Here is an 18,111-nt window from a genome sequence, read left to right as displayed (position 1 = left end):
TGTGACCTCATTCTGTACTGCGTAATGCTTCGATGCCTTCATTTCAACAAAGTAGGATTACGAGGCCAACGTGCCTTGCAGTCACCCTTGCCGAACATTGTGCTGTGTCAGGCCTACTGCTCTGATTAAGCAGCATAGTGTTACAGCTCGAGTTTCTCTTCAATCACGCACAAATCTTTCGCCTTTTACTAAAGATTTCCGTGGGGAGGAGCTATTGTGAGTTTTGTTTATTTTTGGGTGCTCTGCTATCTGCAGAGCTGCATTAAGATGTTGAATTGCAGAACGAGATGTGGAAGAGTGTTTGTGTCAGTAGATTAGCCTAGACAGAATGGTTGTTATCAATCCGGCGATCAAATGAAGTTGCTCTTAGCTCATTCTCTAAAGCGCAGCAATCTTGGATCTGTGTGTCTTTTTCTCCCTCTCTTCACAATTGCAGTCTTTGGAACCGCAGCAAAAAAGCGAGTGAGCAAAATCGAGCTCTTATTTACCACAAGAAGGACATGGCCAATATTGTATGGTAGGTTTGTTTCTTTGGACAGCTTTATGCTTAAGCCTGAGGTGGGGTAAGGAGTTCAGCGTCTTGAAGAAAATGCCTCCCCGTCGGGGAATCGAACCCCGGTCTTCCGCGTGACAGGCGGAGATACTGTCCACTATGCTAACGAGGATCACTTATGTAAGAATGTAAACTGTTCAGCTGCACTATTATGTTGAGGGTGCCTGAGAGCAAAAGGCTGCAAGTTTCTTCCGACGAACGTCGCACTGTGGGCTTGTTTTTTTTTTGGACAGATTCATGCTGAAGCTCAAGTTTTTAAGAGGAGTTTAGCATCCTAAAAAAAGCCCCCCCTGGCAGGGAAGCGAACCCTGATCATCCGGGTGACACATGGAAATACTGTCCACTATACTAACAAAGACTAGCGTGCTTTTGGTTATGTCAAGCGTGGGTGGACACTTTCTGCCAGCAGTCTCACCAAACCGAAGCCAAGCCATTCCTCCTTAAGAAAGGCAGAGTCAGACATGTAATAAAAACAACGACCGATGGGTTCAGTCCAAAGGGCAAACTGTAGCTTCTGCTGGTTATAGTCACCCTCAAAACCTTTGGCTGTTACCAAGGACTGGGCTCTAATCTGTCTGATGTCCTAATAACACAATTTTACATGGTGACATCACTGCAGCTTTGAAAATGTGGATATATTTGTCTTAACCAAAGACTGCACCTCTTTCTGTGTGAGCTCATTCTGTACTGCGTAATGCTTCGATGCCTTCATTTCAACAAAGTAGGATTACGAGGCCAACGTGCCTTGCAGTCACCCTTGCCGAACATTGTGCTGTGTATGGCCAACTGCTCTGATTAAGCAGCATAGTGTTACAGCTTGAGTTTCTCTTCAATCACGCACAAATCTTTCGCCTTTTACTAAAGATTTCCGTGGGGAGGAACTATTGTGAGTTTTGTTTATTTTTGGGTGCTCTGCTATCTGCAGAGCTGCATTAAGATGTTGAATTGCAGAACGAGATGTGGAAGAGTGTTTGTGTCAGTAGGTTAGTCTAGACAGAATGGTTGTTATCAATCCGGCGATCAAATGAAGTTGCTCTTAGCTCATTCTCTAAAGCGCAGCAATCTTGGATCTGTGTGTCTTTTTCTCCCTCTCTTCACAATTGCAGTCTTTGGAACCGCAGCAAAAAAGCGAGTGAGCAAAATCGAGCTCTTATTTACCACAAGAAGGACATGGCCAATATTGTATGGTGGGTTTGTTTCTTTGGACAGCTTTATGCTTAAGCCTGAGGTGGGGTAAGGAGTTCAGCGTCTTGAAGAAAATGCCTCCCCATCGGGGAATCGAACCCCGGTCTTCCGCGTGACAGGCGGAGATACTGTCCACTATACTAACGAGGATCACTTATGCAAGAATGTAAACTGTTCAGCTGCACTATTATGTTGAGGGTGCCTGAGAGCAAAAGGCTGCAAGTTTCTTCCGACGAACATCGCACTGTGGGCTTGTTTTTTTGGACAGATTCATGCTGAAGCTCAAGTTTTTGAGAGGAGTTTAGCATCCTAAAAAAAGCACCCCCTGGCAGGGAAGCGAACCCTGATCATCCGGGTGACACATGGAAATACTGACCACTATACTAACAAAGACTAGCGTGCTATTGGATATGTTAAGCGTGGGTGGACACTTTCTGCCAGCAGTCTCACCAAACCGAAGCCAAGCCATTTTTCCTTAAGACAGGCAGAGTCAGACATGTAATAAAAACAACGACCGATGGGTTCAGTCCAAAGGGCAAACTGTAGCTTCTGCTGGTTATAGTCACCCTCAAAACCTTTGGCTGTTACCAAGGACTGGGCTCTAATCTGTCTGATGTTATAATAACACAATTTTACATGGTGACATCACTGCAGCTTTGAAAATGTGGATATATTTGTCTTAACCAAAGACTGCACCTCTTTCTGTGTGAGCTCATTCTGTACTGCGTAATGCTTCGATGCCTTCATTTCAACAAAGTAGGATTACGAGGCCAACGTGCCTTGCAGTCACCCTTGCCGAACATTGTGCTGTGTATGGCCAAGTGCTCTGATTAAGCAGCATAGTGTTACAGCTCGAGTTTCTCTTCAATCACGCACAAATCTTTCGCCTTTTACTAAAGATTTCCGTGGGGAGGAACTATTGTGAGTTTTGTTTATTTTTGGGTGCTCTGCTATCTGCAGAGCTGCATTAAGATGTTGAATTGCAGAACGAGATGTGGAAGAGTGTTTGTGTCAGTAGATTAGCCTAGACAGAATGGTTGTTATCAATCCGGCGATCAAATGAAGTTGCTCTTAGCTCATTCTCTAAAGCGCAGCAATCTTGGATCTGTGTGTCTTTTTCTCCCTCTCTTCACAATTGCAGTCTTTGGAACCGCAGCAAAAAAGCGAGTGAGCAAAATCGAGCTCTTTTTTACCACAAGTAGGACATGGCCAATATTGTATGGTGGGTTTGTTTCTTTGGAAAGCTTTATGCTTAAGCCTGAGGTGGGGTAAGGAGTTCAGCGTCTTGAAGAAAATGCCTCCCCGTCGGGGAATCGAACCCCGGTCTTCCGCGTGACAGGCGGAGATACTGTCCACTATACTAACGAGGATCACTTATGCAAGAATGTAAACTGTTCAGCTGCACTATTATGCTGAGGGTGCCTGAGAGCAAAAGGCTGCAAGTTTCTTCCGACGAACGTCGCACTGTGGGCTTGTTTTTTTTTTGGACAGATTCATGCTGAAGCTCAAGTTTTTAAGAGGAGTTTAGCATCCTAAAAAAAGCACCCCCTGGCAGGGAAGCGAACCCTGATCATCTGGGTGACACATGGAAATACTGACCACTATACTAACAAAGACTAGCGTGCTATTGGATATGTTAAGCGTGGGTGGACACTTTCTGCCAGCAGTCTCACCAAACCGAAGCCAAGCCATTTTTCCTTAAGACAGGCAGAGTCAGACATGTAATAAAAACAACGACCGATGGGTTCAGTCCAAAGAGCAAACTGTAGCTTCTGCTGGTTATAGTCACCCTCAAAACCTTTGGCTGTTACCAAGGACTGGGCTCTAATCTGTCTGATGTCCTAATAACACAATTTTACATGGTGACATCACTGCAGCTTTGAAAATGTGGATATATTTGTCTTAACCAAAGACTGCACCTCTTTCTGTGTGAGCTCATTCTGTACTGCGTAATGCTTCGATGCCTTCATTTCAACAAAGTAGGATTACGAGGCCAACGTGCCTTGCAGTCACCCTTGCCGAACATTGTGCTGTGTCAGGCCTAGTGCTCTGATTAAGCAGCATAGTGTTACAGCTCGAGTTTCTCTTCAATCACGCACAAATCTTTCGCCTTTTACTAAAGATTTCCGTGGGGAGGAACTTTTGTGAGTTTTGTTTATTTTTGGGTGCTCTGCTATCTGCAGAGCTGCATTAAGATGTTGAATTGCAGAACGAGATGTGGAAGAGTGTTTGTGTCAGTAGATTATCCTAGACAGAATGGTTGTTATCAATCCGGTGATCAAATGAAGTTGCTCTTAGCTCATTCTCTAAAGCGCAGCAATCTTGGATCTGTGTGTCTTTTTCTCCCTCTCTTCACAATTGCAATCTTTGGAACCGCAGCAAAAAAGCGAGTGAGCAATATCGAGCTCTTATTTACCACAAGAAGGACATGGCCAATATTGTATGGTGGGTTTGTTTCTTTGGACAGCTTTATGCTTAAGCCTGAGGTGGGGTAAGGAGTTCAGCGTCTTGAAGAAAATGCCTCCCCGTCGGGGAATCGAACCCTGGTCTTCCGCGTGACAGGCGGAGATACTGTCCACTATACTAACGAGGATCACTTATGCAAGAATGTAAACTGTTCAGCTGCACTATTATGTTGAGGGTGCCTGAGAGCAAAAGGCTGCAAGTTTCTTCCGACGAACGTCGCACTGTGGGCTTGTTTTTTTTTTGGACAGATTCATGCTGAAGCTCAAGTTTTTAAGAGGAGTTTAGCATCCTAAAAAAAGCCCCCCTGGCAGGGAAGCGAACCCTGATCATCCGGGTGACACATGGAAATACTGTCCACTATACTAACAAAGACTAGCGTGCTTTTGGTTATGTCAAGCGTGGGTGGACACTTTCTGCCAGCAGTCTCACCAAACCGAAGCCAAGCCATTCCTCCTTAAGACAGGCAGAGTCAGACATGTAATAAAAACAACGACCGATGAGTTCAGTCCAAAGGGCAAACTGTAGCTTCTGCTGGTTATAGTCACCCTCAAAACCTTTGGCTGTTACCAAGGACTGGGCTCTAATCTGTCTGATGTCCTAATAACACAATTTTACATTGTGACATCACTGCAGCTTTGAAAATGTGGATATATTTGTCTTAACCAAAGACTGCACCTCTTTCTGTGTGAGCTCATTCTGTACTGCGTAATGCTTCGATGCCTTCATTTCAACAAAGTAGGATTACGAGGCCAACGTGCCTTGCAGTCACCCTTGCCGAACATTGTGCTGTGTATGGCCAACTGCTCTGATTAAGCAGCATAGTGTTACAGCTTGAGTTTCTCTTCAATCACGCACAAATCTTTCGCCTTTTACTAAAGATTTCCGTGGGGAGGAACTATTGTGAGTTTTGTTTATTTTTGGGTGCTCTGCTATCTGCAGAGCTGCATTAAGATGTTGAATTGCAGAACGAGATGTGGAAGAGTGTTTGTGTCAGTAGATTAGCCTAGACAGAATGGTTGTTATCAATCCGGCGATCAAATGAAGTTGCTCTTAGCTCATTCTCTAAAGCGCAGCAATCTTGGATCTGTGTGTCTTTTTCTCCCTCTCTTCACAATTGCAGTCTTTGGAACCGCAGCAAAAAAGCGAGTGAGCAAAATCGAGCTCTTATTTACCACAAGAAGGACATGGCCAATATTGTATGGTGGGTTTGTTTCTTTGGACAGCTTTATGCTTAAGCCTGAGGTGGGGTAAGGAGTTCAGCGTCTTGAAGAAAATGCCTCCCCGTCGGGGAATCGAACCCCGGTCTTCCGCGTGACAGGCGGAGATACTGTCCACTATACTAACGAGGATCACTTATGCAAGAATGTAAACTGTTCAGCTGCACTATTATGTTGAGGGTGCCTGAGAGCAAAAGGCTGCAAGTTTCTTCCGACGAACGTCGCACTGTGGGCTTGTTTTTTTGGACAGATTCATGCTGAAGCTCAAGTTTTTGAGAGGAGTTTAGCATCCTAAAAAAAGCACCCCCTGGCAGGGAAGCGAACCCTGATCATCCGGGTGACACATGGAAATACTGACCACTATACTAACAAAAACTAGCGTGCTATTGGATATGTTAAGCGTGGGTGGACACTTTCTGCCAGCAGTCTCACCAAACCGAAGCCAAGCCATTTTTCCTTAAGACAGGCAGAGTCAGACATGTAATAAAAACAACGACCGATGGGTTCAGTCCAAAGGGCAAACTGTAGCTTCTGCTGGTTATAGTCACCCTCAAAACCTTTGGCTGTTACCAAGGACTGGGCTCTAATCTGTCTTATGTCCTAATAACACAATTTTACATGGTGACATCACTGCAGCTTTGAAAATGTGGATATATTTGTCTTAACCAAAGACTGCACCTCTTTCTGTGTGACCTCATTCTGTACTGCGTAATGCTTCGATGCCTTCATTTCAACAAAGTAGGATTACGAGGCCAACGTGCCTTGCAGTCACCCTTGCCGAACATTGTGCTGTGTCAGGCCTACTGCTCTGATTAAGCAGCATAGTGTTACAGCTCGAGTTTCTCTTCAATCACGCACAAATCTTTCGCCTTTTACTAAAGATTTCCGTGGGGAGGAACTATTGTGAGTTTTGTTTATTTTTGGGTGCTCTGCTATCTGCAGAGCTGCATTAAGATGTTGAATTGCAGAACGAGATGTGGAAGAGTGTTTGTGTCAGTAGATTAGCCTAGACAGAATGGTTGTTATCAATCCGGCGATCAAATGAAGTTGCTCTTAGCTCATTCTCTAAAGCGCAGCAATCTTGGATCTGTGTGTCTTTTTCTCCCTCTCTTCACAATTGCAGTCTTTGGAACCGCAGCAAAAAAGCGAGTGAGCAAAATCGAGCTCTTATTTACCACAAGAAGGACATGGCCAATATTGTATGGTGGGTTTGTTTCTTTGGACAGCTTTATGCTTAAGCCTGAGGTGGGGTAAGGAGTTCAGCGTCTTGAAGAAAATGCCTCCCCGTCGGGGAATCGAACCCCGGTCTTCTGCGTGACAGGCGGAGATACTGTCCACTATACTAACGAGGATCACTTATGCAAGAATGTAAACTGTTCAGCTGCACTATTATGTTGAGGGTGCCTGAGAGCAAAAGGCTGCAAGTTTCTTCCGACGAACGTCGCACTGTGGGCTTGTTTTTTTTTTTTGGACAGATTCATGCTGAAGCTCAAGTTTTTAAGAGGAGTTTAGCATCCTAAAAAAAGCCCCCCCTGGCAGGGAAGCGAACCCTGATCATCCGGGTGACACATGGAAATACTGTCCACTATACTAACAAAGACTAGCGTGCTTTTGGTTATGTCAAGCGTGGGTGGACACTTTCTGCCAGCAGTCTCACCAAACCGAAGCCAAGCCATTCCTCCTTAAGACAGGCAGAGTCAGACATGTAATAAAAACAACGACCGATGGGTTCAGTCCAAAGGGCAAACTGTAGCTTCTGCTGGTTATAGTCACCCTCAAAACCTTTGGCTGTTACCAAGGACTGGGCTCTAATCTGTCTGATGTCCTAATAACACAATTTTACATGGTGACATCACTGCAGCTTTGAAAATGTGGATATATTTGTCTTAACCAAAGACTGCACCTCTTTCTGTGTGAGCTCATTCTGTACTGCGTAATGCTTCGATGCCTTCATTTCAACAAAGTAGGATTACGAGGCCAACGTGCCTTGCAGTCACCCTTGCCGAACATTGTGCTGTGTATGGCCAACTGCTCTGATTAAGCAGCATAGTGTTACAGCTCGAGTTTCTCTTCAATCACGCACAAATCTTTCGCCTTTTACTAAAGATTTCCGTGGGGAGGAACTATTGTGAGTTTTGTTTATTTTTGGGTGCTCTGCTATCTGCAGAGCTGCATTAAGATGTTGAATTGCAGAACGAGATGTGGAAGAGTGTTTGTGTCAGTAGATTAGCCTAGACAGAATGGTTGTTATCAATCCGGCGATCAAATGAAGTTGCTCTTAGCTCATTCTCTAAAGCGCAGCAATCTTGGATCTGTGTGTCTTTTTCTCCCTCTCTTCACAATTGCAGTCTTTGGAACCGCAGCAAAAAAGCGAGTGAGCAAAATCGAGCTCTTATTTACCACAAGAAGGACATGGCCAATATTGTATGGTGGGTTTGTTTCTTTGGACAGCTTTATGCTTAAGCCTGAGGTGGGGTAAGGAGTTCAGCGTCTTGAAGAAAATGCCTCCCCGTCGGGAATTCGAACCCCGGTCTTCCGCGTGACAGGCGGAGATACTGTCCACTATACTAACGAGGATCACTTATGCAAGAATGTAAACTGTTCAGCTGCACTATTATGTTGAGGTTGCCTGAGAGCAAAAGGCTGCAAGTTTCTTCCGACGAACGTCGCACTGTGGGCTTGTTTTTTTTTTGGACAGATTCATGCTGAAGCTCAAGTTTTTAAGAGGAGTTTAGCATCCTAAAAAAAGCCCCCCCTGGCAGGGAAGCGAACCCTGATCATCCGGGTGACACATGGAAATACTGTCCACTATACTAACAAAGACTAGCGTGCTTTTGGTTATGTCAAGCGTGGGTGGACACTTTCTGCCAGCAGTCTCACCAAACCGAAGCCAAGCCATTCCTCCTTAAGACAGGCAGAGTCAGAAATGTAATAAAAACAACGACCGATGGGTTCAGTCCAAAGGGCAAACTGTAGCTTCTGCTGGTTATAGTCACCCTCAAAACCTTTGGCTGTTACCAAGGACTGGGCTCTAATCTGTCTGATGTCCTAATAACACAATTTTACATGGTGACATCACTGCAGCTTTGAAAATGTGGATATATTTGTCTTAACCAAAGACTGCACCTCTTTCTGTGTGACCTCATTCTGTACTGCGTAATGCTTCGATGCCTTCATTTCAACAAAGTAGGATTACGAGGCCAACGTGCCTTGCAGTCACCCTTGCCGAACATTGTGCTGTGTATGGCCAACTGCTCTGATTAAGCAGCATAGTGTTACAGCTCGAGTTTCTCTTCAATCACGCACAAATCTTTCGCCTTTTACTAAAGATTTCCGTGGGGAGGAGCTATTGTGAGTTTTGTTTATTTTTGGGTGCTCTGCTATCTGCAGAGCTGCATTAAGATGTTGAATTGCAGAACGAGATGTGGAAGAGTGTTTGTGTCAGTAGATTAGCCTAGACAGAATGGTTGTTATCAATCCGGCGATCAAATGAAGTTGCTCTTAGCTCATTCTCTAAAGCGCAGCAATCTTGGATCTGTGTGTCTTTTTCTCCCTCTCTTCACAATTGCAGTCTTTGGAACCGCAGCAAAAAAGCGAGTGAGCAAAATCGAGCTCTTATTTACCACAAGAAGGACATGGCCAATATTGTATGGTGGGTTTGTTTCTTTGGACAGCTTTAAGCTTAAGCCTGAGGTGGGGTAAGGAGTTCAGCGTCTTGAAGAAAATGCCTCCCCGTCGGGAATTCGAACTCCGGTCTTCCGCATGACAGGCGGAGATACTGTCCACTATACTAACGAGGATCACTTATGCACAAAAGTAAACTGTTCAGCTGCACTATTATGTTGAGGGTGCCTGAGAGCAAAAGGCTGCAAGTTTCTTCCGACGAACGTCGCACTGTGGGCTTGTTTTTTTTGGACAGATTCATGCTGAAGCTCAAGTTTTTGAGAGGAGTTTAGCATCCTAAAAAAAAGCACCACCTGGCAGGGAAGCGAACTCTGATCTTCCGGGTGACACATGGAAATACTGTCCACTATACTAACAAAGATTAGCGTGCTGTTGGATATGTCAAGCGTGGGTGGACACTTTCTGCCAGCAGTCTCACCAAACCGAAGCCAAGCCATTCCTCCTTAAGACAGGCAGAGTCAGACATGTAATAAAAACAACGACCGATGGGTTCAGTCCAAAGGGCAAACTGTAGCTTCTGCTGGTTATAGTCACCCTCAAAACCTTTGGCTGTTACCAAGGACTGGGCTCTAATCTGTCTGATGTCCTAATAACACAATTTTACATGGTGACATCACTGCAGCTTTGAAAATGTGGATATATTTGTCTTAACCAAAGACTGCACCTCTTTCTGTGTGAGCTCATTCTGTACTGCGTAATGCTTCGATGCCTTCATTTCAACAAAGTAGGATTACGAGGCCAACGTGCCTTGCAGTCACCCTTGCCGAACATTGTGCTGTGTATGGCCAACTGCTCTGATTAAGCAGCATAGTGTTACAGCTCGAGTTTCTCTTCAATCACGCACAAATCTTTCGCCTTTTACTAAAGATTTCCGTGGGGAGGAACTATTGTGAGTTTTGTTTATTTTTGGGTGCTCTGCTATCTGCAGAGCTGCATTAAGATGTTGAATTGCAGAACGAGATGTGGAAGAGTGTTTGTGTCAGTAGATTAGCCTAGACAGAATGGTTGTTATCAATCCGGCGATCAAATGAAGTTGCTCTTAGCTCATTCTCTAAAGCGCAGCAATCTTGGATCTGTGTGTCTTTTTCTCCCTCTCTTCACAATTGCAATCTTTGGAACCGCAGCAAAAAAGCGAGTGAGCAAAATCGAGCTCTTTTTTACCACAAGAAGGACATGGCCAATATTGAATGGTGGGTTTGTTTCTTTGGACAGCTTTATGCTTAAGCCTGAGGTGGGGTAAGGAGTTCAGCGTCTTGAAGAAAATGCCTCCCCATCGGGGATTCGAACCCCGGTCTTCCACGTGACAGGCGTAGATACTGTCCACTATACTAACGAGGATCACTTATGCAAGAATGTAAACTGTTCAGCTGCACTATTATGTTGAGGGTGCCTGAGAGCAAAAGGCTGCAAGTTTCTTCCGACGAACGTCGCACTGTGGGCTTGTTTTTTTTTGGACAGATTCATGCTGAAGCTCAAGTTTTTAAGAGGAGTTTAGCATCCTAAAAAAAGCCCCCCCTGGCAGGGAAGCGAACCCTGATCATCCGGGTGACACATGGAAATACTGTCCACTATACTAACAAAGACTAGCGTGCTTTTGGTTATGTCAAGCGTGGGTGGACACTTTCTGCCAGCAGTCTCACCAAACCGAAGCCAAGCCATTCCTCCTTAAGACAGGCAGAGTCAGACATGTAATAAAAACAACGACCGATGGGTTCAGTCCAAAGGGCAAACTGTAGCTTCTGCTGGTTATAGTCACCCTCAAAACCTTTGGCTGTTACCAAGGACTGGGCTCTAATCTGCCTGATGTCCTAATAACACAATTTTACATGGTGACATCACTGCAGCTTTGAAAATGTGGATATATTTGTCTTAACCAAAGACTGTACCTCTTTCTGTGTGAGCTCATTCTGTACTGCGTAATGCTTCGATGCCTTCATTTCAACAAAGTAGGATTACGAGGCCAACGTGCCTTGCAGTCACCCTTGCCGAACATTGTGCTGTGTATGGCCAACTGCTCTGATTAAGCAGCATAGTGTTACAGCTTGAGTTTCTCTTCAATCACGCACAAATCTTTCGCCTTTTACTAAAGATTTCCGTGGGGAGGAACTATTGTGAGTTTTGTTTATTTTTGGGTGCTCTGCTATCTGCAGAGCTGGGGTCCGTTCTTCGTACCTCGCTTAAATTATCTAAGATTATTTGGCAGATCCCGGATCTTTTAATCTTGATAACTGATCTCTCGCTAATTTGGTTCTTCAAACGAGTTCGCGAATCAGATTAGAATGTCTGGATAAACTGATCTGAGATCGCTGCGTGTGTTGTGAAGGACAGATCTATCGATCCTCGAAATCATGATCAGCAATGCAACGATTGGCTGACGGCACAGCAGCGTAATGACATCATCTGATTAATATTCAATTATCCATGTGAGCAAAATTACATCAAATTAGCAGTAAACGGCTTGTTAAATATGACACGCAATAACCTTCCACATTTGTTGTGAGCTGCAGGCTTTCCACGTTCATGTGTCAAGTGTATTCATCATGTATTTCAATGCAAATCAATGTATTTAGTTCTACATTTAGAAAATATTTTCTTTATTATAGTAGCCGTTTTTTAATTGGTGTAAAGAATAACTGGTTGTTTACAAAAGCATTTTCATATTGGTAAAGGTGTCTGCAACTTTTGTGAAGCATCAAATCACCGGCATATTAACTATCAAAACATGTTTATGACTGCATAAATGTATTATTGCTTTTAAAAAAGTCACATATTGTGCATTTCTATTATCCACAATTTGTACTAAAGCGATCTAAAAAGTTCATATCAATAAGTTTTCTCTTTGCACCACCAGGTGGCAGTCTTTGTACTTTCATTTCGAGGGTGCAGATTGCATACGTTTTATTAATATGTATAACTTTATTTATTTTATTAATGACTATAATTTTATATATATAGTTTTAAAAAATTACCATTTTCCCAAGTGTATATAACTACTACTGTAATAAAATATCAGAATTCGGAACATACTTTCTGTATTATCTTTGCTTGAACTAAGCCGATCTAATCCTGTTTATATGACTTGAACCTGCTCCCGATCAGGTTTGACCTAGCAGAACTGTTGCTATGACAACAACTCTCGGATTAGCTTTGAAGAACGAAACGATCCTGGATCGTGTCAAATCGTCAATATCCAAATCCAGCTAACTGAGTAATCCACGTACGAAGAACGGACCCCTGCATTAAGATGTTGAATTGCAGAACGAGATGTGGAAGAGTGTTTGTGTCAGTAGATTAGCCTAGACAGAATGGTTGTTATCAATCCGGCGATCAAATGAAGTTGCTCTTAGCTCATTCTCTAAAGCGCAGCAATCTTGGATCTGTGTGTCTTTTTCTCCCTCTCTTCACAATTGCAATCTTTGGAACCGCAGCAAAAAAGCGAGTGAGCAAAATCGAGCTCTTTTTTACCACAAGAAGGACATGGCCAATATTGAATGGTGGGTTTGTTTCTTTGGACAGCTTTATGCTTAAGCCTGAGGTGGGGTAAGGAGTTCAGCGTCTTGAAGAAAATGCCTCCCCATCGGGGAATCGAACCCCGGTCTTCCGCGTGACAGGCGTAGATACTGTCCACTATACTAACGAGGATCACTTATGCAAGAATGTAAACTGTTCAGCTGCACTATTATGTTGAGGGTGCCTGAGAGCAAAAGGCTGCAAGTTTCTTCCGACGAACGTCGCACTGTGGGCTTGTTTTTTTGGACAGATTCATGCTGAAGCTCAAGTTTTTGAGAGGAGTTTAGCATCCTAAAAAAAGCCCCCCCTGGCAGGGAAGCGAACCCTGATCATCCGGGTGACACATGGAAATACTGTCCACTATACTAACAAAGACTAGCGTGCTTTTGGTTATGTCAAGCGTGGGTGGACACTTTCTGCCAGCAGTCTCACAAAACCGAAGCCAAGCCATTCCTCCTTAAGACAGGCAGAGTCAGACATGTAATAAAAACAACGACCGATGGGTTCAGTCCAAAGGGCAAACTGTAGCTTCTGCTGGTTATAGTCACCCTCAAAACCTTTGGCTGTTACCAAGGACTGGGCTCTAATCTGCCTGATGTCCTAATAACACAATTTTACATGGTGACATCACTGCAGCTTTGAAAATGTGGATATATTTGTCTTAACCAAAGACTCTGTGTGAGCTCATTCTGTACTGCGTAATGCTTCGATGCCTTCATTTCAACAAAGTAGGATTACGAGGCCAACGTGCCTTGCAGTCACCCTTGCCGAACATTGTGCTGTGTATGGCCAACTGCTCTGATTAAGCAGCATAGTGTTACAGCTTGAGTTTCTCTTCAATCACGCACAAATCTTTCGCCTTTTACTAAAGATTTCCGTGGGGAGGAACTATTGTGAGTTTTGTTTATTTTTGGGTGCTCTGCTATCTGCAGAGCTGCATTAAGATGTTGAATTGCAGAACGAGATGTGGAAGAGTGTTTGTGTCAGTAGATTAGCCTAGACAGAATGGTTGTTATCAATCCGGCGATCAAATGAAGTTGCTCTTATCTCATTCTCTAAAGCGCAGCAATCTTGGATCTGTGTGTCTTTTTCTCCCTCTCTTCACAATTGCAGTCTTTGGAACCGCAGCAAAAAAGCGAGTGAGCAAAATCGAGCTCTTATTTACCACAAGAAGGACATGGCCAATATTGTATGGTGGGTTTGTTTCTTTGGACAGCTTTATGCTTAAGCCTGAGGTGGGGTAAGGAGTTCAGCGTCTTGAAGAAAATGCCTCCCCGTCGGGAATTCGAACCCCGGTCTTCCGCGTGACAGGTGGAGATACTGTCCACTATACTAACGAGGATCACTTATGCAAGAATGTAAACTGTTCAGCTTCACTATTATGTTGAGGGTGCCTGAGAGCAAAAGGCTGCAAGTTTCTTCCGACGAACGTCGCACTGTGGGCTTGTTTTTTTGGACAGATTCATGCTGAAGCTCAAGTTTTTGAGAGGAGTTTAGCATCCTAAAAAAAGCACCCCCTGGCAGGGAAGCGAACCCTGATCATCCGGGTGACACATGGAAATACTGACCACTATACTAACAAAGACTAGCGTGCTATTGGATATGTTAAGCGTGGGTGGACACTTTCTGCCAGCAGTCTCACCAAACCGAAGCCAAGCCATTTTTCCTTAAGACAGGCAGAGTCAGACATGTAATAAAAACAACGACCGATGGGTTCAGTCCAAAGGGCAAACTGTAGCTTCTGCTGGTTATAGTCACCCTCAAAACCTTTGGCTGTTACCAAGGACTGGGCTCTAATCTGTCTGATGTCCTAATAACACAATTTTACATGGTAACATCACTGCAGCTTTGAAAATGTGGATATATTTGTCTTAACCAAAGACTGCACCTCTTTCTGTGTGACCTCATTCTGTACTGCGTAATGCTTCGATGCCTTCATTTCAACAAAGTAGGATTACGAGGCCAACGTGCCTTGCACTCACCCTTGCCGAACATTGTGCTGTGTCAGGCCTACTGCTCTGATTAAGCAGCATAGTGTTACAGCTCGAGTTTCTCTTCAATCACGCACAAATCTTTCGCCTTTTACTAAAGATTTCCGTGGGGAGGAACTATTGTGAGTTTTGTTTATTTTTGGGTGCTCTGCTATCTGCAGAGCTGCATTAAGATGTTGAATTGCAGAACGAGATGTGGAAGAGTGTTTGTGTCAGTAGATTAGCCTAGACAGAATGGTTGTTATCAATCCGGCGATCAAATGAAGTTGCTCTTAGCTCATTCTCTAAAGCGCAGCAATCTTGGATCTGTGTGTCTTTTTCTCCCTCTCTTCACAATTGCAGTCTTTGGAACCGCAGCAAAAAAGCGAGTGAGCAAAATCGAGCTCTTATTTACCACAAGAAGGACATGGCCAATATTGTATGGTGGGTTTGTTTCTTTGGACAGCTTTATGCTTAAGCCTGAGGTGGGGTAAGGAGTTCAGCGTCTTGAAGAAAATGCCTCCCCGTCGGGGAATCGAACCCCGGTCTTCCGCGTGACAGGCGAGATACTGTCCACTATACTAACGAGGATCACTTATGCAAGAATGTAAACTGTTCAGCTGCACTATTATGTTGAGGGTGCCTGAGAGCAAAAGGCTGCAAGTTTCTTCCGACGAACGTCGCACTGTGGGCTTGTTTTTTTTTTGGACAGATTCATGCTGAAGCTCAAGTTTTTAAGAGGAGTTTAGCATCCTAAAAAAAGCCCCCCTGGCAGGGAAGCGAACCCTGATTATCCGGGTGACACATGGAAATACTGTCCACTATACTAACAAAGACTAGCGTGCTTTTGGTTATGTCAAGCGTGGGTGGACACTTTCTGCCAGCAGTCTCACCAAACCGAAGCCAAGCCATTCCTCCTTAAGACAGGCAGAGTCAGACATGTAATAAAAACAACGACCGATGAGTTCAGTCCAAAGGGCAAACTGTAGCTTCTGCTGGTTATAGTCACCCTCAAAACCTTTGGCTGTTACCAAGGACTGGGCTCTAATCTGTCTGATGTCCTAATAACACAATTTTACATGGTGACATCACTGCAGCTTTGAAAATGTGGATATATTTGTCTTAACCAAAGACTGCACCTCTTTCTGTGTGAGCTCATTCTGTACTGCGTAATGCTTCGATGCCTTCATTTCAACAAAGTAGGATTACGAGGCCAACGTGCCTTGCAGTCACCCTTGCCGAACATTGTGCTGTGTATGGCCAACTGCTCTGATTAAGCAGCATAGTGTTACAGCTTGAGTTTCTCTTCAATCACGCACAAATCTTTCGCCTTTTACTAAAGATTTCCGTGGGGAGGAACTATTGTGAGTTTTGTTTATTTTTGGGTGCTCTGCTATCTGCAGAGCTGCATTAAGATGTTGAATTGCAGAACGAGATGTGGAAGAGTGTTTGTGTCAGTAGATTAGCCTAGACAGAATGGTTGTTATCAATCCGGCGATCAAATGAAGTTGCTCTTAGCTCATTCTCTAAAGCGCAGCAATCTTGGATCTGTGTGTCTTTTTCTCCCTCTCTTCACAATTGCAGTCTTTGGAACCGCAGCAAAAAAGCGAGTGAGCAAAATCGAGCTCTTATTTACCACAAGAAGGACATGGCCAATATTGTATGGTGGGTTTGTTTCTTTGGACAGCTTTATGCTTAAGCCTGAGGTGGAGTAAGGAGTTCAGCGTCTTGAAGAAAATGCCTCCCCGTCGGGGAATCGAACCCCGGTATTCCGCGTGACAGGCGGAGATACTGTCCACTATACTAACGAGGATCACTTATGCAAGAATGTAAACTGTTCAGCTGCACTATTATGTTGAGGGTGCCTGAGAGCAAAAGGCTGCAAGTTTCTTCCGACGAACGTCGCACTGTGGGCTTGTTTTTTTGGACAGATTCATGCTGAAGCTCAAGTTTTTGAGAGGAGTTTAGCATCCTAAAAAAAAGCACCCCCTGGCAGGGAAGCGAACCCTGATCATCCGGGTGACACATGGAAATACTGACCACTATACTAACAAAGACTAGCGTGCTATTGGATATGTTAAGCGTGGGTGGACACTTTCTGCCAGCAGTCTCACCAAACCGAAGCCAAGCCATTTTTCCTTAAGACAGGCAGAGTCAGACATGTAATAAAAACAACGACCGATGGGTTCAGTCCAAAGGGCAAACTGTAGCTTCTGCTGGTTATAGTCACCCTCAAAACCTTTGGCTGTTACCAAGGACTGGGCTCTAATCTGTCTTATGTCCTAATAACACAATTTTACATGGTGACATCACTGCAGCTTTGAAAATGTGGATATATTTGTCTTAACCAAAGACTGCACCTCTTTCTGTGTGACCTCATTCTGTACTGCGTAATGCTTCGATGCCTTCATTTCAACAAAGTAGGATTACGAGGCCAACGTGCCTTGCAGTCACCCTTGCCGAACATTGTGCTGTGTCAGGCTTACTGCTCTGATTAAGCAGCATAGTGTTACAGCTCGAGTTTCTCTTCAATCACGCACAAATCTTTCGCCTTTTACTAAAGATTTCCGTGGGGAGGAACTATTGTGAGTTTTGTTTATTTTTGGGTGCTCTGCTATCTGCAGAGCTGCATTAAGATGTTGAATTGCAGAACGAGATGTGGAAGAGTGTTTGTGTCAGTAGATTAGCCTAGACAGAATGGTTGTTATCAATCCGGCGATCAAATGAAGTTGCTCTTAGCTCCTTCTCTAAAGCGCAGCAATCTTGGATCTGTGTGTCTTTTTCTCCCTCTCTTCACAATTGCAGTCTTTGGAACCGCAGCAAAAAAGCGAGTGAGCAAAATCGAGCTCTTATTTACCACAAGAAGGACATGGCCAATATTGTATGGTGGGTTTGTTTCTTTGGACAGCTTTATGCTTAAGCCTGAGGTGGGGTAAGGAGTTCAGCGTCTTGAAGAAAATGCCTCCCCGTCGGGGAATCGAACCCCGGTCTTCTGCGTGACAGGCGGAGATACTGTCCACTATACTAACGAGGATCACTTATGCAAGAATGTAAACTGTTCAGCTGCACTATTATGTTGAGGGTGCCTGAGAGCAAAAGGCTGCAAGTTTCTTCCGACGAACGTCGCACTGTGGGCTTGTTTTTTTTTTGGACAGATTCATGCTGAAGCTCAAGTTTTTAAGAGGAGTTTAGCATCCTAAAAAAAGCCCCCCCTGGCAGGGAAGCGAACCCTGATCATCCGGGTGACACATGGAAATACTGTCCACTATACTAACAAAGACTAGCGTGCTTTTGGTTATGTCAAGCGTGGGTGGACACTTTCTGCCAGCAGTCTCACCAAACCGAAGCCAAGCCATTCCTCCTTAAGACAGGCAGAGTCAGACATGTAATAAAAACAACGACCGATGGGTTCAGTCCAAAGGGCAAACTGTAGCTTCTGCTGGTTATAGTCACCCTCAAAACCTTTGGCTGTTACCAAGGACTGGGCTCTAATCTGTCTGATGTCCTAATAACACAATTTTACATG

General features: G+C 44.3%; 1 long non-coding RNA gene and 16 other non-coding genes across 17 annotated transcripts in view; 15 read left to right on the top strand and 2 right to left on the bottom strand.

Moving 5' to 3' along the window:
- Positions 1–18,111, top strand: part of LOC148679708 (uncharacterized) — an 890,299-nt gene that overhangs the window by 111,442 nt on the left and 760,746 nt on the right. The window lies entirely within an intron of this gene.
- On the top strand, positions 144–259 carry LOC147844222 (U5 spliceosomal RNA). Its single transcript, XR_015492322.1, has one exon. It is a non-coding gene; the product is annotated as a U5 spliceosomal RNA (small nuclear RNA).
- On the top strand, positions 1,367–1,482 carry LOC147844221 (U5 spliceosomal RNA). The gene has a single exon (XR_015492339.1). It is a non-coding gene; the product is annotated as a U5 spliceosomal RNA (small nuclear RNA).
- LOC147844220 (U5 spliceosomal RNA) lies at positions 2,587–2,702 on the top strand. Its single transcript, XR_015492279.1, has one exon. It is a non-coding gene; the product is annotated as a U5 spliceosomal RNA (small nuclear RNA).
- Positions 3,037–3,108, bottom strand: trnad-guc (transfer RNA aspartic acid (anticodon GUC)). Its single transcript has one exon. It is a non-coding gene; the product is annotated as a tRNA-Asp (tRNA).
- LOC147844218 (U5 spliceosomal RNA) lies at positions 3,810–3,925 on the top strand. Its single transcript, XR_015492315.1, has one exon. It is a non-coding gene; the product is annotated as a U5 spliceosomal RNA (small nuclear RNA).
- LOC147844217 (U5 spliceosomal RNA) lies at positions 5,032–5,147 on the top strand. The gene has a single exon (XR_015492338.1). It is a non-coding gene; the product is annotated as a U5 spliceosomal RNA (small nuclear RNA).
- trnad-guc (transfer RNA aspartic acid (anticodon GUC)) lies at positions 5,482–5,553 on the bottom strand. Its single transcript has one exon. It is a non-coding gene; the product is annotated as a tRNA-Asp (tRNA).
- Positions 6,252–6,367, top strand: LOC147844215 (U5 spliceosomal RNA). Its single transcript, XR_015492278.1, has one exon. It is a non-coding gene; the product is annotated as a U5 spliceosomal RNA (small nuclear RNA).
- LOC147844214 (U5 spliceosomal RNA) lies at positions 7,477–7,592 on the top strand. The gene has a single exon (XR_015492277.1). It is a non-coding gene; the product is annotated as a U5 spliceosomal RNA (small nuclear RNA).
- LOC147844213 (U5 spliceosomal RNA) lies at positions 8,700–8,815 on the top strand. Its single transcript, XR_015492321.1, has one exon. It is a non-coding gene; the product is annotated as a U5 spliceosomal RNA (small nuclear RNA).
- LOC147844212 (U5 spliceosomal RNA) lies at positions 9,922–10,037 on the top strand. The gene has a single exon (XR_015492276.1). It is a non-coding gene; the product is annotated as a U5 spliceosomal RNA (small nuclear RNA).
- LOC147844211 (U5 spliceosomal RNA) lies at positions 11,144–11,259 on the top strand. The gene has a single exon (XR_015492333.1). It is a non-coding gene; the product is annotated as a U5 spliceosomal RNA (small nuclear RNA).
- Positions 13,436–13,551, top strand: LOC147844210 (U5 spliceosomal RNA). The gene has a single exon (XR_015492337.1). It is a non-coding gene; the product is annotated as a U5 spliceosomal RNA (small nuclear RNA).
- LOC147844209 (U5 spliceosomal RNA) lies at positions 14,656–14,771 on the top strand. The gene has a single exon (XR_015492275.1). It is a non-coding gene; the product is annotated as a U5 spliceosomal RNA (small nuclear RNA).
- On the top strand, positions 15,877–15,992 carry LOC147844208 (U5 spliceosomal RNA). The gene has a single exon (XR_015492336.1). It is a non-coding gene; the product is annotated as a U5 spliceosomal RNA (small nuclear RNA).
- Positions 17,098–17,213, top strand: LOC147844207 (U5 spliceosomal RNA). Its single transcript, XR_015492274.1, has one exon. It is a non-coding gene; the product is annotated as a U5 spliceosomal RNA (small nuclear RNA).

The sequence above is a fragment of the Danio rerio genome, chromosome 5, assembly GCF_052040795.2.
Source record: "Danio rerio strain M-AB ecotype USA chromosome 5, GRCz13ab, whole genome shotgun sequence".
Taxonomy (NCBI): Eukaryota; Metazoa; Chordata; class Actinopteri; order Cypriniformes; family Danionidae; genus Danio; species Danio rerio.
Note: the sequence above shows the minus strand (reverse complement) of the source record. Positions and strands in the feature narration are given on the sequence as shown.